Below are 12,380 nucleotides of genomic sequence, written 5' to 3' on the forward strand. Positions count from 1 at the left end.
GGAGTGTCTGAAGACAGCTACAGTGTACTTACATTTAATAAAAGAATCTTTTTAAAAAAATTATCTGTATGAGCATATGAATGTCGGTGCTTGTAAAGGCTGAGGCTTCAGATCCCCTTGGTCTATGATACAGGCAGTTGTAAGTTGCCGACTGTAGGTACTAGGAACCAAATTCAAGGCTTCTGCAAAAGCATCAGGTGTTCTTAACCTGTGAGCCATCTTTCTAGCCCTGTAACCTTATCTTTAACCCCAAGGCTATCTCCATTTTCAGGTAAATGCCAAGGAAGTCTTTATTTATTTATTTATTTACTCTGTTACTTGAAAAGATACCATAGAGGTTATCTAAAAGCAGAATAGCTGTAACTAATGACAGGCACACAACTGTCACATGACTAACATTCCTATTAACATTCCCTCACAGAAGGAGGTTTGAGAGGCTCACCATCCTCACATGCCCATGTGACCTCTCCTGAAAAGACACAAGACATAAACAGTTAACTGGGATAGGGTCGTAGTGTTAAAGATGCCTGAGAAGTTCTGTGTGTGTGAGGAGGGAAGTTCTGATGTTTTAGCTACCTTTAAGTCCCTTGTTGGAGATGGAGGTATGTATACATGTGTGCAATGTGTGCATGTGTGCATATATGCATGTATGCATGTATGAATATGCTGTTCAACTGTGCCAAACACTTTCCTAAAAGGAAGGTCAGTAAGTCACATTTTCAGCTGGATGATAATAATATTACAAGCACTCATACAAAATGGACATTACTAGACCCACTTAAGGGGTTGTGATAGAATAATGAATGGCTCAGCAGTTAAAAGCACTGGTTGCTCTTTCGAGAGGACTTAGGTTCAATTCTAAGCCACATGGAAACTGTGGCTACTGTAACTTCAGACCCAGAGGATCCACCCCCACCCCCACCCCCACCCCCCACCCCCCAGCCTTTCTGGCCTTCTTTTGCCACAGGCATTCACAGGCTGCACAGACATACATGCAGACAAAATAACTCATATACATAAAATAAATAATTTTTCTAAGTTGAAAACTGTGGCTGACCCATAGTGACAATTGACAGTAAAAGAAAACACAAATGCAAGTTTAGATCTCCCTTGACGATGAAGCCTGTGAAATTTGGAGTTATAAAAATGCAGTACCTATGTTTACAATCTAATATAAGAAAATATAATGTGATTAAAGACAAATAAATGTAAGGGGCTGGAAAGATGGCTTGGTGGTTAAAATGACCTAGGTTCCTTTCCCATCGCGTGTTTGGGTCTCTGAAGCCCTCTTCTGGCCTCCACAGGTTCTTGCACTCACATAATAGACATACACTCAGGCAAAACACTCATCTCATACAATCAATAAATACTTTTAAAAGATGAATGTAAGAATAAATGGATAACAGTGTGTGTGTATGTTCCCTAATATGGAGATGCAATGTGGTGGCGAAATACAGAAGGGATACCTCACCTGGAGGAGAGAGTTGTACTGTTTCACTGTCTGCGTCCCTCCTGGGTGCTTATCACAGGTGTGGTTTCCTCATGGAACCTGAGCTCCTTGGCCATGCTGGTTGGGAGAATCTTGCCTTGAAAGCTTGCAAACCACAGCAAGAAAAGTAAAATACCCTGTTCTCACCTTAGGAGATGCTAAGGATGTGAATGAGGAGACCCTAGCTTTTCTCAGAAAAGTGAACCCAGCCAGAAAACAGCACAAGGATTCCTGTTTCCAGCCGGTTCTGCCTCTCAAAAAATTGCTTTTCTCTTTGTTCAAAGCCATAAACTTCCCAACAACCTTTGAATGATGCATTAACCCATCCTTTTTTTCTTTTAATTTTTTTTGTTTGAGACAGAGTTTCTCTGTGTAGCATTGGCTGTTCTGGAACTCACTCTATAGACCACAGAGATCTACCTGCCTCTGTCTCCCAGAGGATTAAAGGTTTGCACCGGGCTGGTGAGATGGCTCAGCAGGTAAGAGCACCCGACTGCTCTTCCAGAAGGTCCTGAGTTCAAATCCCAGCAACCACATGGTGGCTCACAACCACCCGTAACGAGATCTGGCGCCCTCTTCTGGAGTGTCTGAAGACAGCTACAGTGTACTTACATATAATAAATAAATAAATAAATCTTTAAAAAAAAAAAAAAAAAAAAGGTTTGCACCACCACCACCGGGCTTTTTTTCTTTTTTAATTAAAAAATTTTTTGTTGTCATTTTTGTTTTAGAACAGTCTAACTGTGGGTTGTTGTTGCCATTGCTGTTGTTTTTAGTTGATTGGTTAGTTTTTGGCTAGTTTTTGAGACTCAGTCTCAGGTAGCTTAGGCTGGCCTTAACTCATTATGTAGCTAATGATGATGTTAAACTTCTGATCCTCCAGTCTCTGGGTCTTGAATGCTAGAATCATGGGTCTGGGTTACCATGCGCAATTCATGCAGTGCTGGGGATCAAGCCCAGGATGTCATCCATGCTGGGCAAGCATTTCGTGAGATAAGCTACTTCCCCAGATCCCATGAGATATTTTTAATAGATCGCACTAGGCATTTCTCTAGCTATTGGGATCAGATACATATGACAGACAGCAACAAATCCAGCCTTTTGTGGTCCTTGTTGTCTGCTATTCGTGTCTCTCACACGGAATAAAAGCTGATCTTTACCACAGACAAATAGAACATATCGGACATGCCACAATGTGACTTCTGACCTTTGTCACCGCACTTTTCATCTTGTTCTTTTTAGGTTCACCTGCTCTGTGAGGAAAGAACACACAGATACCCCACCAAAACTCACAATCAGGCCTGCGGGATGGCTCAGCAGGTAAAGGCCATGCCGGGGAAGCCTGATGACTCCAGTCCTCTCTGGCTCCCACAGGTGACCCTCTCATGTGCGCACTGTGGCACGTGTGCCCCACCTGAACAAAAGATGAACGTATTTTATTACATTCGGAATCCGGCTTGGAGAGATGGCTGAACGGTTTGGAGCCCTTGATTTTCTTGCAGAGAGTCTGATTCAATTCTCCAACCCGTGCGTGATGGCTCACAACTAACAGTAACTCCAGTTCCAAGAGATCCTACTCTACTCCTTCTTACGACTTCCTGAGCACACACACATGTGATGCACAGACAGGTGTGCAAGCAAAACATCCCTACACATAAAAAATAAAAAAATAAATAAATCTAAAACACCAATCAGAACCAACTTGGCGGCTGTGTCAATGATCCACCTTAGAAGTGACCTACTTCTCTCAGCTTTAACCCACCCATGCTTCAGGGACTCCAGTTCTGGCCCCAAACTGACCACATCTGGAGAGGAAGACGTAATCAGAGAACTGATACAGAGTTCCTGACACTTAGAAACCTTAAAGGAAAGTATGTATTCCTTGTTGTTTGACACATTAAATGTCAAGGTGACTTGTTACTATAAATAGCAAGATAATTGATCCTGATATGGCAGTGACAGAAATAGTTTAACTCTTGATTTGCTGGAGCTTAAGTTCTAGTTGGAGAAAAAGAGACAATAGACAAATGGTTAGAGGGGCTAGAGAGATGGCTCAGCGGTTAAGAGTACTGACTGCTCTTCCAGAAGTCCTGAGTTCAATTCCCAGCAACCACATGGTGGCTCACAACCACCATGGGATCCAATGCTCTCTTCTGGTGTGTCTAAAGAGAGCAATGGTGTACTCATACATAAAATAAATAAATAAATCTTTGAAAAGAAAAACATGGTTAAAAAACTAAATATATATGAAAGAATAGAGTTGGACTGTTCATTACTTTACATATATACAAAAACTAACACAAGATGGATTAAGGATTTAGAATTAAGAGCCAAAATGATAGGACTTTTATGAGAAAATGTTGTGGTTTGAATAAGAAATATCCTCCAAAGAAGTTCATGTGTTTAAGGCATGGTCCCTAGATGGGGAACCAGATTACTGAGAGGTTACTCATGATAACTCTGACTCAATCGAGGGCTTAATCCCTGGGTGGATTCATAGTATGATAACAGGATTGGGAAGTGGACCTAGCTGAGAGAAGTAGGTTACTGGGGCATCTCAACCCTTTCCTGTCTCTTGCTCTCTGCTCCACCGTGCTCTCCCAACAGCCCCAGATAACCATGGAATGCAGTCACGAGATGAAATAAACCTATCCCCTTAAACTCATTCAGGTATTTGTAACATATATATATATATATATATATATATATATATATATTAGACTTATTTATTTATTTATTATAAGTAAGTATACTGTAGCTGTCTTCAGACACTCCAGAAGATCTTGTTAAGGATGGTTGTGAGCTACCATGTGGTTGCTAGGATTTGAACTCTGCACCTTTGGAAGAGCAGTTGGTTGCTCTTATCCACTGAGCCATCTCACCAGTCCCCGTAACATATATTTTTAAGAAGTGTCAAGGGTGCTGGAGAGATGGCTCAGTGGTTAAGAGCACTGACTGCTCCTCCAGAGGTCCAGTTCAATTCCTAGCAACCACATGGTAGCTCACAACCATCTGTAATGAGATCCGTTGTACATTCTTCTGGTGTGTCTGAAGACAGCTACAGTGTTCTCATAAAAATAAATAAATAATTTTTAAAAAGTGTCAAATAGAAAGCATAGGAGAGCTGGGCAGTGGTGGTGCATGCCTTTAATCCCAGCACTCGAGAGGCAGAGGCAGGCGGATTTCTGAGTTCGAGGCCAGCCTGGTCTACAAAGTGAGTTCCAGGACAGCCAGGGCTATACAGAGAAACCCTGTCTCCAAAAAAAAAAAAAAAAAAAAGGAAGAAAGAAAATAAAAGAAAGCATAGGAGAAAATTAATTGGAGATGATTTGTCAGAGGACAATTTGTGAGCAACAAAGCCAGGACGATATCAAGAAAATAAAAAGACAACCAATGGAATGGGATAAAATATTTGCAAGTCCTATATTTGGTAAGAAAATAATGTTTGTACAGTGCACAGTGGTGGCGCATGCCTTTAATCCCAGCACTCTAGAGGCAGAGGCAGACAGATCTCTGAGTTCGAGGCCACCCTAGTTTTAAAAAGCAACTTTTAGGACAGCCAGGGCTAGACAAAGAAACCCTGTCTCAAGAAACAAACAAAAAATATGTTTGTGCAGGTGGTAATGGTGCATGCCTTTAATACCTGCACTTATGAGGCAGAGGCAATCAAATCTCTCTGTAAGTTCGAGGACAGCCTGATCTTTTTTTTTTTTTTTTTTGGTTTTCCGAAACAGGGTTTTTCTGTGTAGCTCTGGCTGTCCTGGAACTCACTCTGTAGATCAGGCCAGCCTCGAACTCAGAAATCTGTCTGCCTCTGCCTCCCAAGTGCTGGGATTAAAAGCGTGCATCACCATGCCCGGCTTATGGATTGAGTTCTAAGACATAAGCTACACAGAGAAACCCTGTCTCAAACACACACACATATACACAAATAAATAAATAAGTAAATAAAAATAATTTCCCAAACTCAATCATAAATGCACAAACAAGCAACTGGCAATGATTTATTTTTGTGTGGATCTGTGTGTAAAGAGGAGCACACACATGCCACAGTGTGCATGTGGAGGTCAGAGAACAACTTGCAGGAACATGTATGGCTTCTCAGAGCCTACCTACATTCACCGAGAGCCAGTGAAGCTAGATAGCTNATGTGGGCTTTAGCTAGGTTTGGTTATAAGGGGCTCAGTCAGTAAACATTCAGATCTGTGACTTAAGCTGTGTTTTACTACAAGCTCCCAGAAAGCAGGCAGAGGAAAATACACATTGTGCTTTTAATTTGTAACAGGTTAAGAGCCCAGAGTTTGCCTTTTGTCCCCTGTTTCAGAAGGACAAACGTCACATGATCTCACATGAGGTAGCTAGAGTAGTTAAGCTCATAGACACAGAAAGTAGACTGGAAGATACTGGCGTGTATCTTCCAGAGGAGGAGAGTATGGAGTACAGAGTCATTGATTCAAGGTGTAGCTTCTGGTCGGTGTGATGATAAAAGTGGAGCTAGGTGGTCAGGAGAGTTCTGTAAAAAAACGGATGCAGTAGGTGCCACTGGATTCTAACTCAAGACAGTTAAAATGGTAAACTTCCAGGTATGGTTATTTTCCCACCACAGCAAAAAAGGTAGTCATTATGTAGCTAAATGATTAGCACCTGCTTAACATGTGTGAGGTCTTAGGGTTGCTCCCCAGCAGGGAAAAAAAAAAAAAAAAGGAGGACCTGGAAAGACAGCTCAGCAGTTATGTACTTGCTGCTCTTTCAGAGGATTCAGGTTTGGTTTCCAGCATATACATCAAGCAGCTGAAAGCTGATGGCAACTGAAGTTGCAGGAACTCTGACATCCTCGTGCGCGTGCGCGCGCGCACACACACACCACACACACACACACACACACACACACACACACACACACACACACACACACGGCATTCATTTACACAGACACACACAGAATAAAGAACATTACAGGCAGAAAGAACAGCACAAATGTAAGCAATGTAATCAAGGAACACCAAGGACACAAGTGTTTGATGAGCACAATCAAAAACATTGTTGGGCTGGTGAGATGGCTCAGTGGGTAAGAGCACCCGACTGCTCTTCCAAAGGTCCAGAGTTCAAATCCCAGCAACCACATGGTGGCTCATAACCATCCATAACAAGATCTGACTCCCTCTTCTGGAGTGTCTGAAGACAGCTACAGTGTACTTACATAAATAAATGAATCTTTAAAAAAACAAAAAACAAAAAACAAAAAAACATTGTTAATGCCAGACAGTGGTGGCGCATGCCTATAATCCCAGCACTTGGGAGGCAGAGGCAGGCAGATTTCTGAGTTCGAGGCCAGCCTGGTCTACAGAGCAAGTTCCAGGACAGCCAAGGCTACACAGAGAAACCCTGTCTCAGAAAACCATAAAACAAAACAACAACAACAAAAATTGTTAATATACAAAGTCAGAGAGAAAACAGAATCTGAGCATCAAACCACAACACATGGGAGGCTACCAATTCAGTCTCTACACATCTTGACCTAGAAAGTAAACTAAATAGTTACTGTTTTTAGTAGTAACTTTATAGCATGGAAGTGTAAGATTACTAGCTGCTGATATCATGAAATAATTGACCAAAATGTAGCTGTCACTTGGGTTGTAGTGGAAACTTCATCAAAACAATTTGTATAAATTCTTTTCTGTGTTTTAGGAGACAGGTTCAAGAACTTTCACAGCAGCAACAATGTAAGTACTTTGACAGCAAACTACAAGTGTTTCCTTAACACAGTGGAAACAAGCAATTGTTCCAATCAACAGCATAAAGAAACATTAAAAGAAGAGTGGCCGGGAAGTGGTAGTGCACTTGGGAGGCAGAGGCAGGTGTATTTCTGAGTTGGAGGCCAGCCTGGTCTACAGAGTGAATTCCAGAACAGCCAGGGCTACACAGAGAACCACCCCCACTCCTCCGCCCCCCCCCCAAAAAAAAGAAATAAAGAGTGAATTGCCAAGCTATCTACAGAAAGGGTCTCAAGATCTGAGAACTGAACAGTGATGAGGACTCAAGTGTCTTCCTGGTGTATTCTATGGGCTACAGCTGAAGAGTCAGCAGAACCCAGGAGTCAGAGCAGCAGGAACAACCCAGTGAGATCTTTGTGCTGGTCAATTTTGTCAACAAAGCTAGACAAACCTGAGAAGTGGGAGTAAGTACCTCTATGGCCTGTATGCATGGCTGTGAGGCATTTTCTTTTCTTCCTCTTCTTCATTTATGTACTTTTTAAAAAAAAAATTACCTCACTTAATTCTTTCATTCAGGCTGTTTAGGTGATTCCTGTCCTTGATGGTTACCATACACATGCTTTGCTATAATATAATTATATTATGCTTTGATATAATTATATCATTTCTCCCTTACCTCCCTTCAGACCCTCCTGTAGACCCTGAATACCCCTCCTTTTCAAATTCATGGCCTCAACCGGTGTTGGTGATACATGCCTTTAATCCCACTTGGGGCAGAGGCAAGTGATCTCTCAAAATTCGAGGCCAGCCTCAACTACAGATAGAGTTCCAGGACACCCAGAGCTACACAGAGAAACCCTGTCTCAAACAAACAAACAAACATTCATGGCCTTTTTTCATTAATTGTTGTGTGTATATGTGTGTATTCCTAAATAATAAGCACATGTGTGACATTTTCTTAATTACTAATTTATGCAGGAGGATTTATGCAGGAAGTAGACCTGATATATATATATATATATATATATATATATATATATATATATATATATATATAACATAACTGATCAAGCTAGTAAGGATGGTTCATCTGTGGTCTCTACTTCAGTTATTGCCTGGAGCTCTGCCTTGGCTGCTTTCAATGATAGACTGTAACAAGCTGAAAGCTGAAATAAAACCTTTACTTTTATTTCATTGATATGTTCAGTCATTGTTTTATAACAGCATCAGAAAGCAAACTAGAACAGACTACACCTTTTTTTTTTAAGCTAGGAGACAGTTTTTAGGACTTTTAAGAAAGAACTAAGTAATACTTTAGGAAATACACACACCCAAACAGACTATTAAAGGGGATACGGACCATGCATGGTGGCACATGTTCATAATCTCAGCACTTAGGAGGTAGAGGCAGGAAAATCAGGATACCAAGGCCAGCCTGTGCTACACAGTGAGTTTCAAACCAACCTGTACTACATGAGGCTCTAGCTCAAAAAAGAAAGAAAGCAAACAAAAAACAGGAAGAAAAGGAAGGAAGGAAGGAAAGAAGGAAGGAAGGAAGGAAGGAAGGAAGGAAGGAAGGAAGGAAGGAAGAAAAAAGCACAGGAAAATACCTGTGTTCTTGGCCCCAGGGAAGCAAAACAAGTTGAAAAAGAATGGCCCAGGTAGGTACAGTAGTGTTAGTTAGGTCAGTACAGTGATGTTCCTCAGGTAGTTACCACAATGTTCATCACACTGAGAGACTAGATCAGTTCTAGATGCAAGGCCTTTGTTACATTAACTTTTATTACAGATAAATATTCTTTTTGTAGAAAATATTTCATACCCAAAACATGCAAGTTCTTGAACTAAAACATTTATTGATTTTTATAAATTCTACTTCAAAGAAAATCCCAGAGACTAAAGATTAAATAACCAGGACCCTTGGGTCATAGGGCCTCCTGTTGTTCTTATGGCAGTGGTTCTCAACTTTCCTAATGATGCGACCCTTTAATATAGTTCATCATGTTTTGGTGACAACACCCCCTGTACTGGCTGGTTTTGTGTCAACTTGACACAAGCTGGAGTTATCACAGAGGAAGGAACTTCAGGTGAGGAAATGCCTCCATGAGATCCAGCTGTAAGGCATTTTCTCAATTAGTGATCAAGGGTGAGAGGGTCCAGCCCATTGTGGGTGGTGCCATCCCTGGTCTGGTAGTCTTGAGTTCCATAAGCAAGCAAACTGAGCATGACAGGGGAAGCAAGCCAGTAAGGAACATCCCTCCATGGCCTCTGCATCAGTTCCTGCTTCCTGACCTGCTTGAGTTCCACTCCTGACATCCTTTGGTGATGAACAGCAATGTGGAAGTGTAAGCTGAATAAACCCTTTCCTCCCCAACTTGCTTCTTGGTCATGATGTTTGTACAGGAATAGAAACCCTAAGACACCCCTCCCAATGGTAAAATTGTTTCTTTTGCTACTTTATAACTATAATTCTGAATCTTAATGTAAATATCTGATACAAAGGATATCTGATATGAGACCCTTGTCGTCATGGTTTTAATATGCTTGGCCCTGGGAGTGGCACTATTTGGAAGTGTGGCCTTGTTGGAATAGGTGTGTCACTGTGTGTGTGGTCTTTAAGACCCTCATCCTAGCTCCCTGGAAGTCAGTCTTCTCCTAGCAGCCTTCAGATGAAGATGTAGAACTCTCAGCTCCTCCTGTTCCATGCCTGCCTGGATGCTACCATGTTCTCACCTTGATGATATTGGGCTGAACCTCTGAACCTGTAAACCAGTCCCAATTAAATGTTGTCCTTATAAGACTTGCATTGGTCATGGTGTCTGTTCACAGCAGTAAAACCCTAACTAAGACACCATGTGTGGCAGAGCGTATCTGTACTCTTTCCAAAGTACCTTCATGGATGAAATAGAAGGCTCATTTGAGTCCAGGAACTCTAGGCTAGCCTAGATAACATAGAAAGTTCTCTCTCTCTCTCTCTCTCTCTCTCTCTCTCTCTCTCTCTCTCAAACAAACCATTAAGGAAACTTCTGAAAAGTGTCTGCCAGTGGAAACACTTGGTAACACTTGGCTAGCATGCATGAGATACTGAGTTCAACAACAAACAACACAACAAAAGTCTGAAAAGGTATATACATGTCTTAGGGTTTCCATTGCTGTGAAGAGACACCATAACCAAGACAACTCTTATAAAGGTCAACAGTTAATTGAGGCTGGCTTACAGTTTCAGAGGTTTAGTCTATTATTATCATGGCAGGAAGCATGGCAGCATGCAGGCAGACATGGTGCTGGAGAAGGAGCTGAGAGTTCTATGTCTTGATTGAAGGTAGCAGAAGAGGACTGGATTCCACACTAGGCAGAGCTTGAGCATAGGAGACCTCAAAGCCAGCCTATACAGTGATGTGCTTCCTTCAACAAGGCCATGCCTCCTAATGGTGCCACGCCACTGTGGGCCAAGTATTCTAATGTTTGAGTCTGTGGGAGTCATATCTATTTAAACCACCACAGTATATTAGAAAATACTTTTCCATTGCATTTCTTTTTATACTCATTTTTAGTATTTGTTTATCAAATTGATAAATGTTCAGGCAAAAGAAAAAAGGGGTTGAGCATAACTCTTGCCTGGCATTTTTGAGGGCCTGGAGTCAGTCCCAAGTACCACAGAAAGAAAAATAATTAAGAAGCACTGAGTTGATTTCTAATTATAAGTCAAAAGAAATGGGTTTCAGGAACATTACTGTCCATGGTACGTACCATGATGACAGCTGTCACCATGAAGTGGTAGAAGCAAAGGCTATCTAGGGTAGGTCCAAAATAAAACAGCAAAGAGCAGTTGAAAGACCAGAATAAAAGTCCTACGATCCCTACCTCCAATTTCAGGGGGTTTGACACACTATCCTGGCTCCTTCGTGGTGTGTGACAAAATTTTACCTAGGGGACTCAGCACAGATAGGGAGCCCATGACAGATCAAAAAACAGATACCACCAAAGTGAAAACAGTGAACCAGTGTTTGGGAAATGACTCAAAGACATCTGCAACACCAAAGCCCACCTCAGCATGGGTGACAGCTCACAACAGCTGACTACTTGGAGCACACATTACACAGCCCACAGGCAGCTCAGCAAGTTAGTGACTGTCCTTTTCAGGTGCCTCAGTTGGTCTAAACGGTTGCAGGATATTTGATCACATTGTGAACCTCAGGATTGTGTTACTGAAAAAAGCTATTTGTAGTTGTGTGGCTTAGCCTTGGCGCATACCCTTTAATCCCTCTGGGTGGAATACAGACATGCCCTTAGCACACACTTTTAATCCCAAACAGTGAAGGTAAAGTTAGTTTATAGAACGAAGCACCATGTTTGAAAGTGATGTCTGAGTGGCAGGCAAAGTGATGAATCAGAGAAAGATTTGACAGACTAAGAGATGCCCAACTCTCAGGAGGAGAGGAAAAAGAGGCCCCTTCAGAGAGGGCAGCATAAACTGCAGAGAGATCATCGTTTGCATTGTATGTATTGCTTCACAGGACAATTAAAAAGNTCATGGCCTATGGCTTAGGCAGGAAGTAGAGGTGGGACATCCAGAGGAGAAAGAACTCGGGGAGAAAGCTGTAAAAGATGTGAGGACACAGACTCGTGGTATCTGAGCACAGGTGACCAGCCACGTGGCAAAATGTAGCTTAACATGAACAAGTTATCTTTGGTTGTGATCTAGTCAGAGTAGAGCCAAGCTATATGGTCAAGGTATTTGTAAATATAATTTGAGGCTGAGTCTTATTTCTGGGAGCATGGGGCTGGGAGGCAGAACCTGGGCATAAATACAATACAAGACACAACAGAAGACAGAGCGAGCCAGAGAATGAGAAGGAGCAAAAAGACTAGAACAGATTGCTAGAGTCAGTACTAAGCTAAGCAGAATAAAAATCAGGTGGAGAGAAAAGCCAGATTTTAAATCAGTCAGCTTGAAGAGGAGTTTTGAAGAACACCTGGGTTGAGTTTTGAGTTGAACTAGCCAGCCAGAGCTCAGAAAGAACTAGAAAAGGTGGGCTTATTCAGCAGCAAGTCTCCGAAGCTGAAAACATTCTAGTCCTAGATTCGGCTGTATGGCAGCTAGAAGGCTAGGCCCTGGAGAAACCCTGTCTCGAAACTGGAAAACACACACACACACACACACACACACACACACA

The sequence above is a fragment of the Mus pahari genome, chromosome 13 (genome assembly GCF_900095145.1).
Source record: "Mus pahari chromosome 13, PAHARI_EIJ_v1.1, whole genome shotgun sequence".
NCBI lineage: Eukaryota > Metazoa > Chordata > Mammalia > Rodentia > Muridae > Mus > Mus pahari.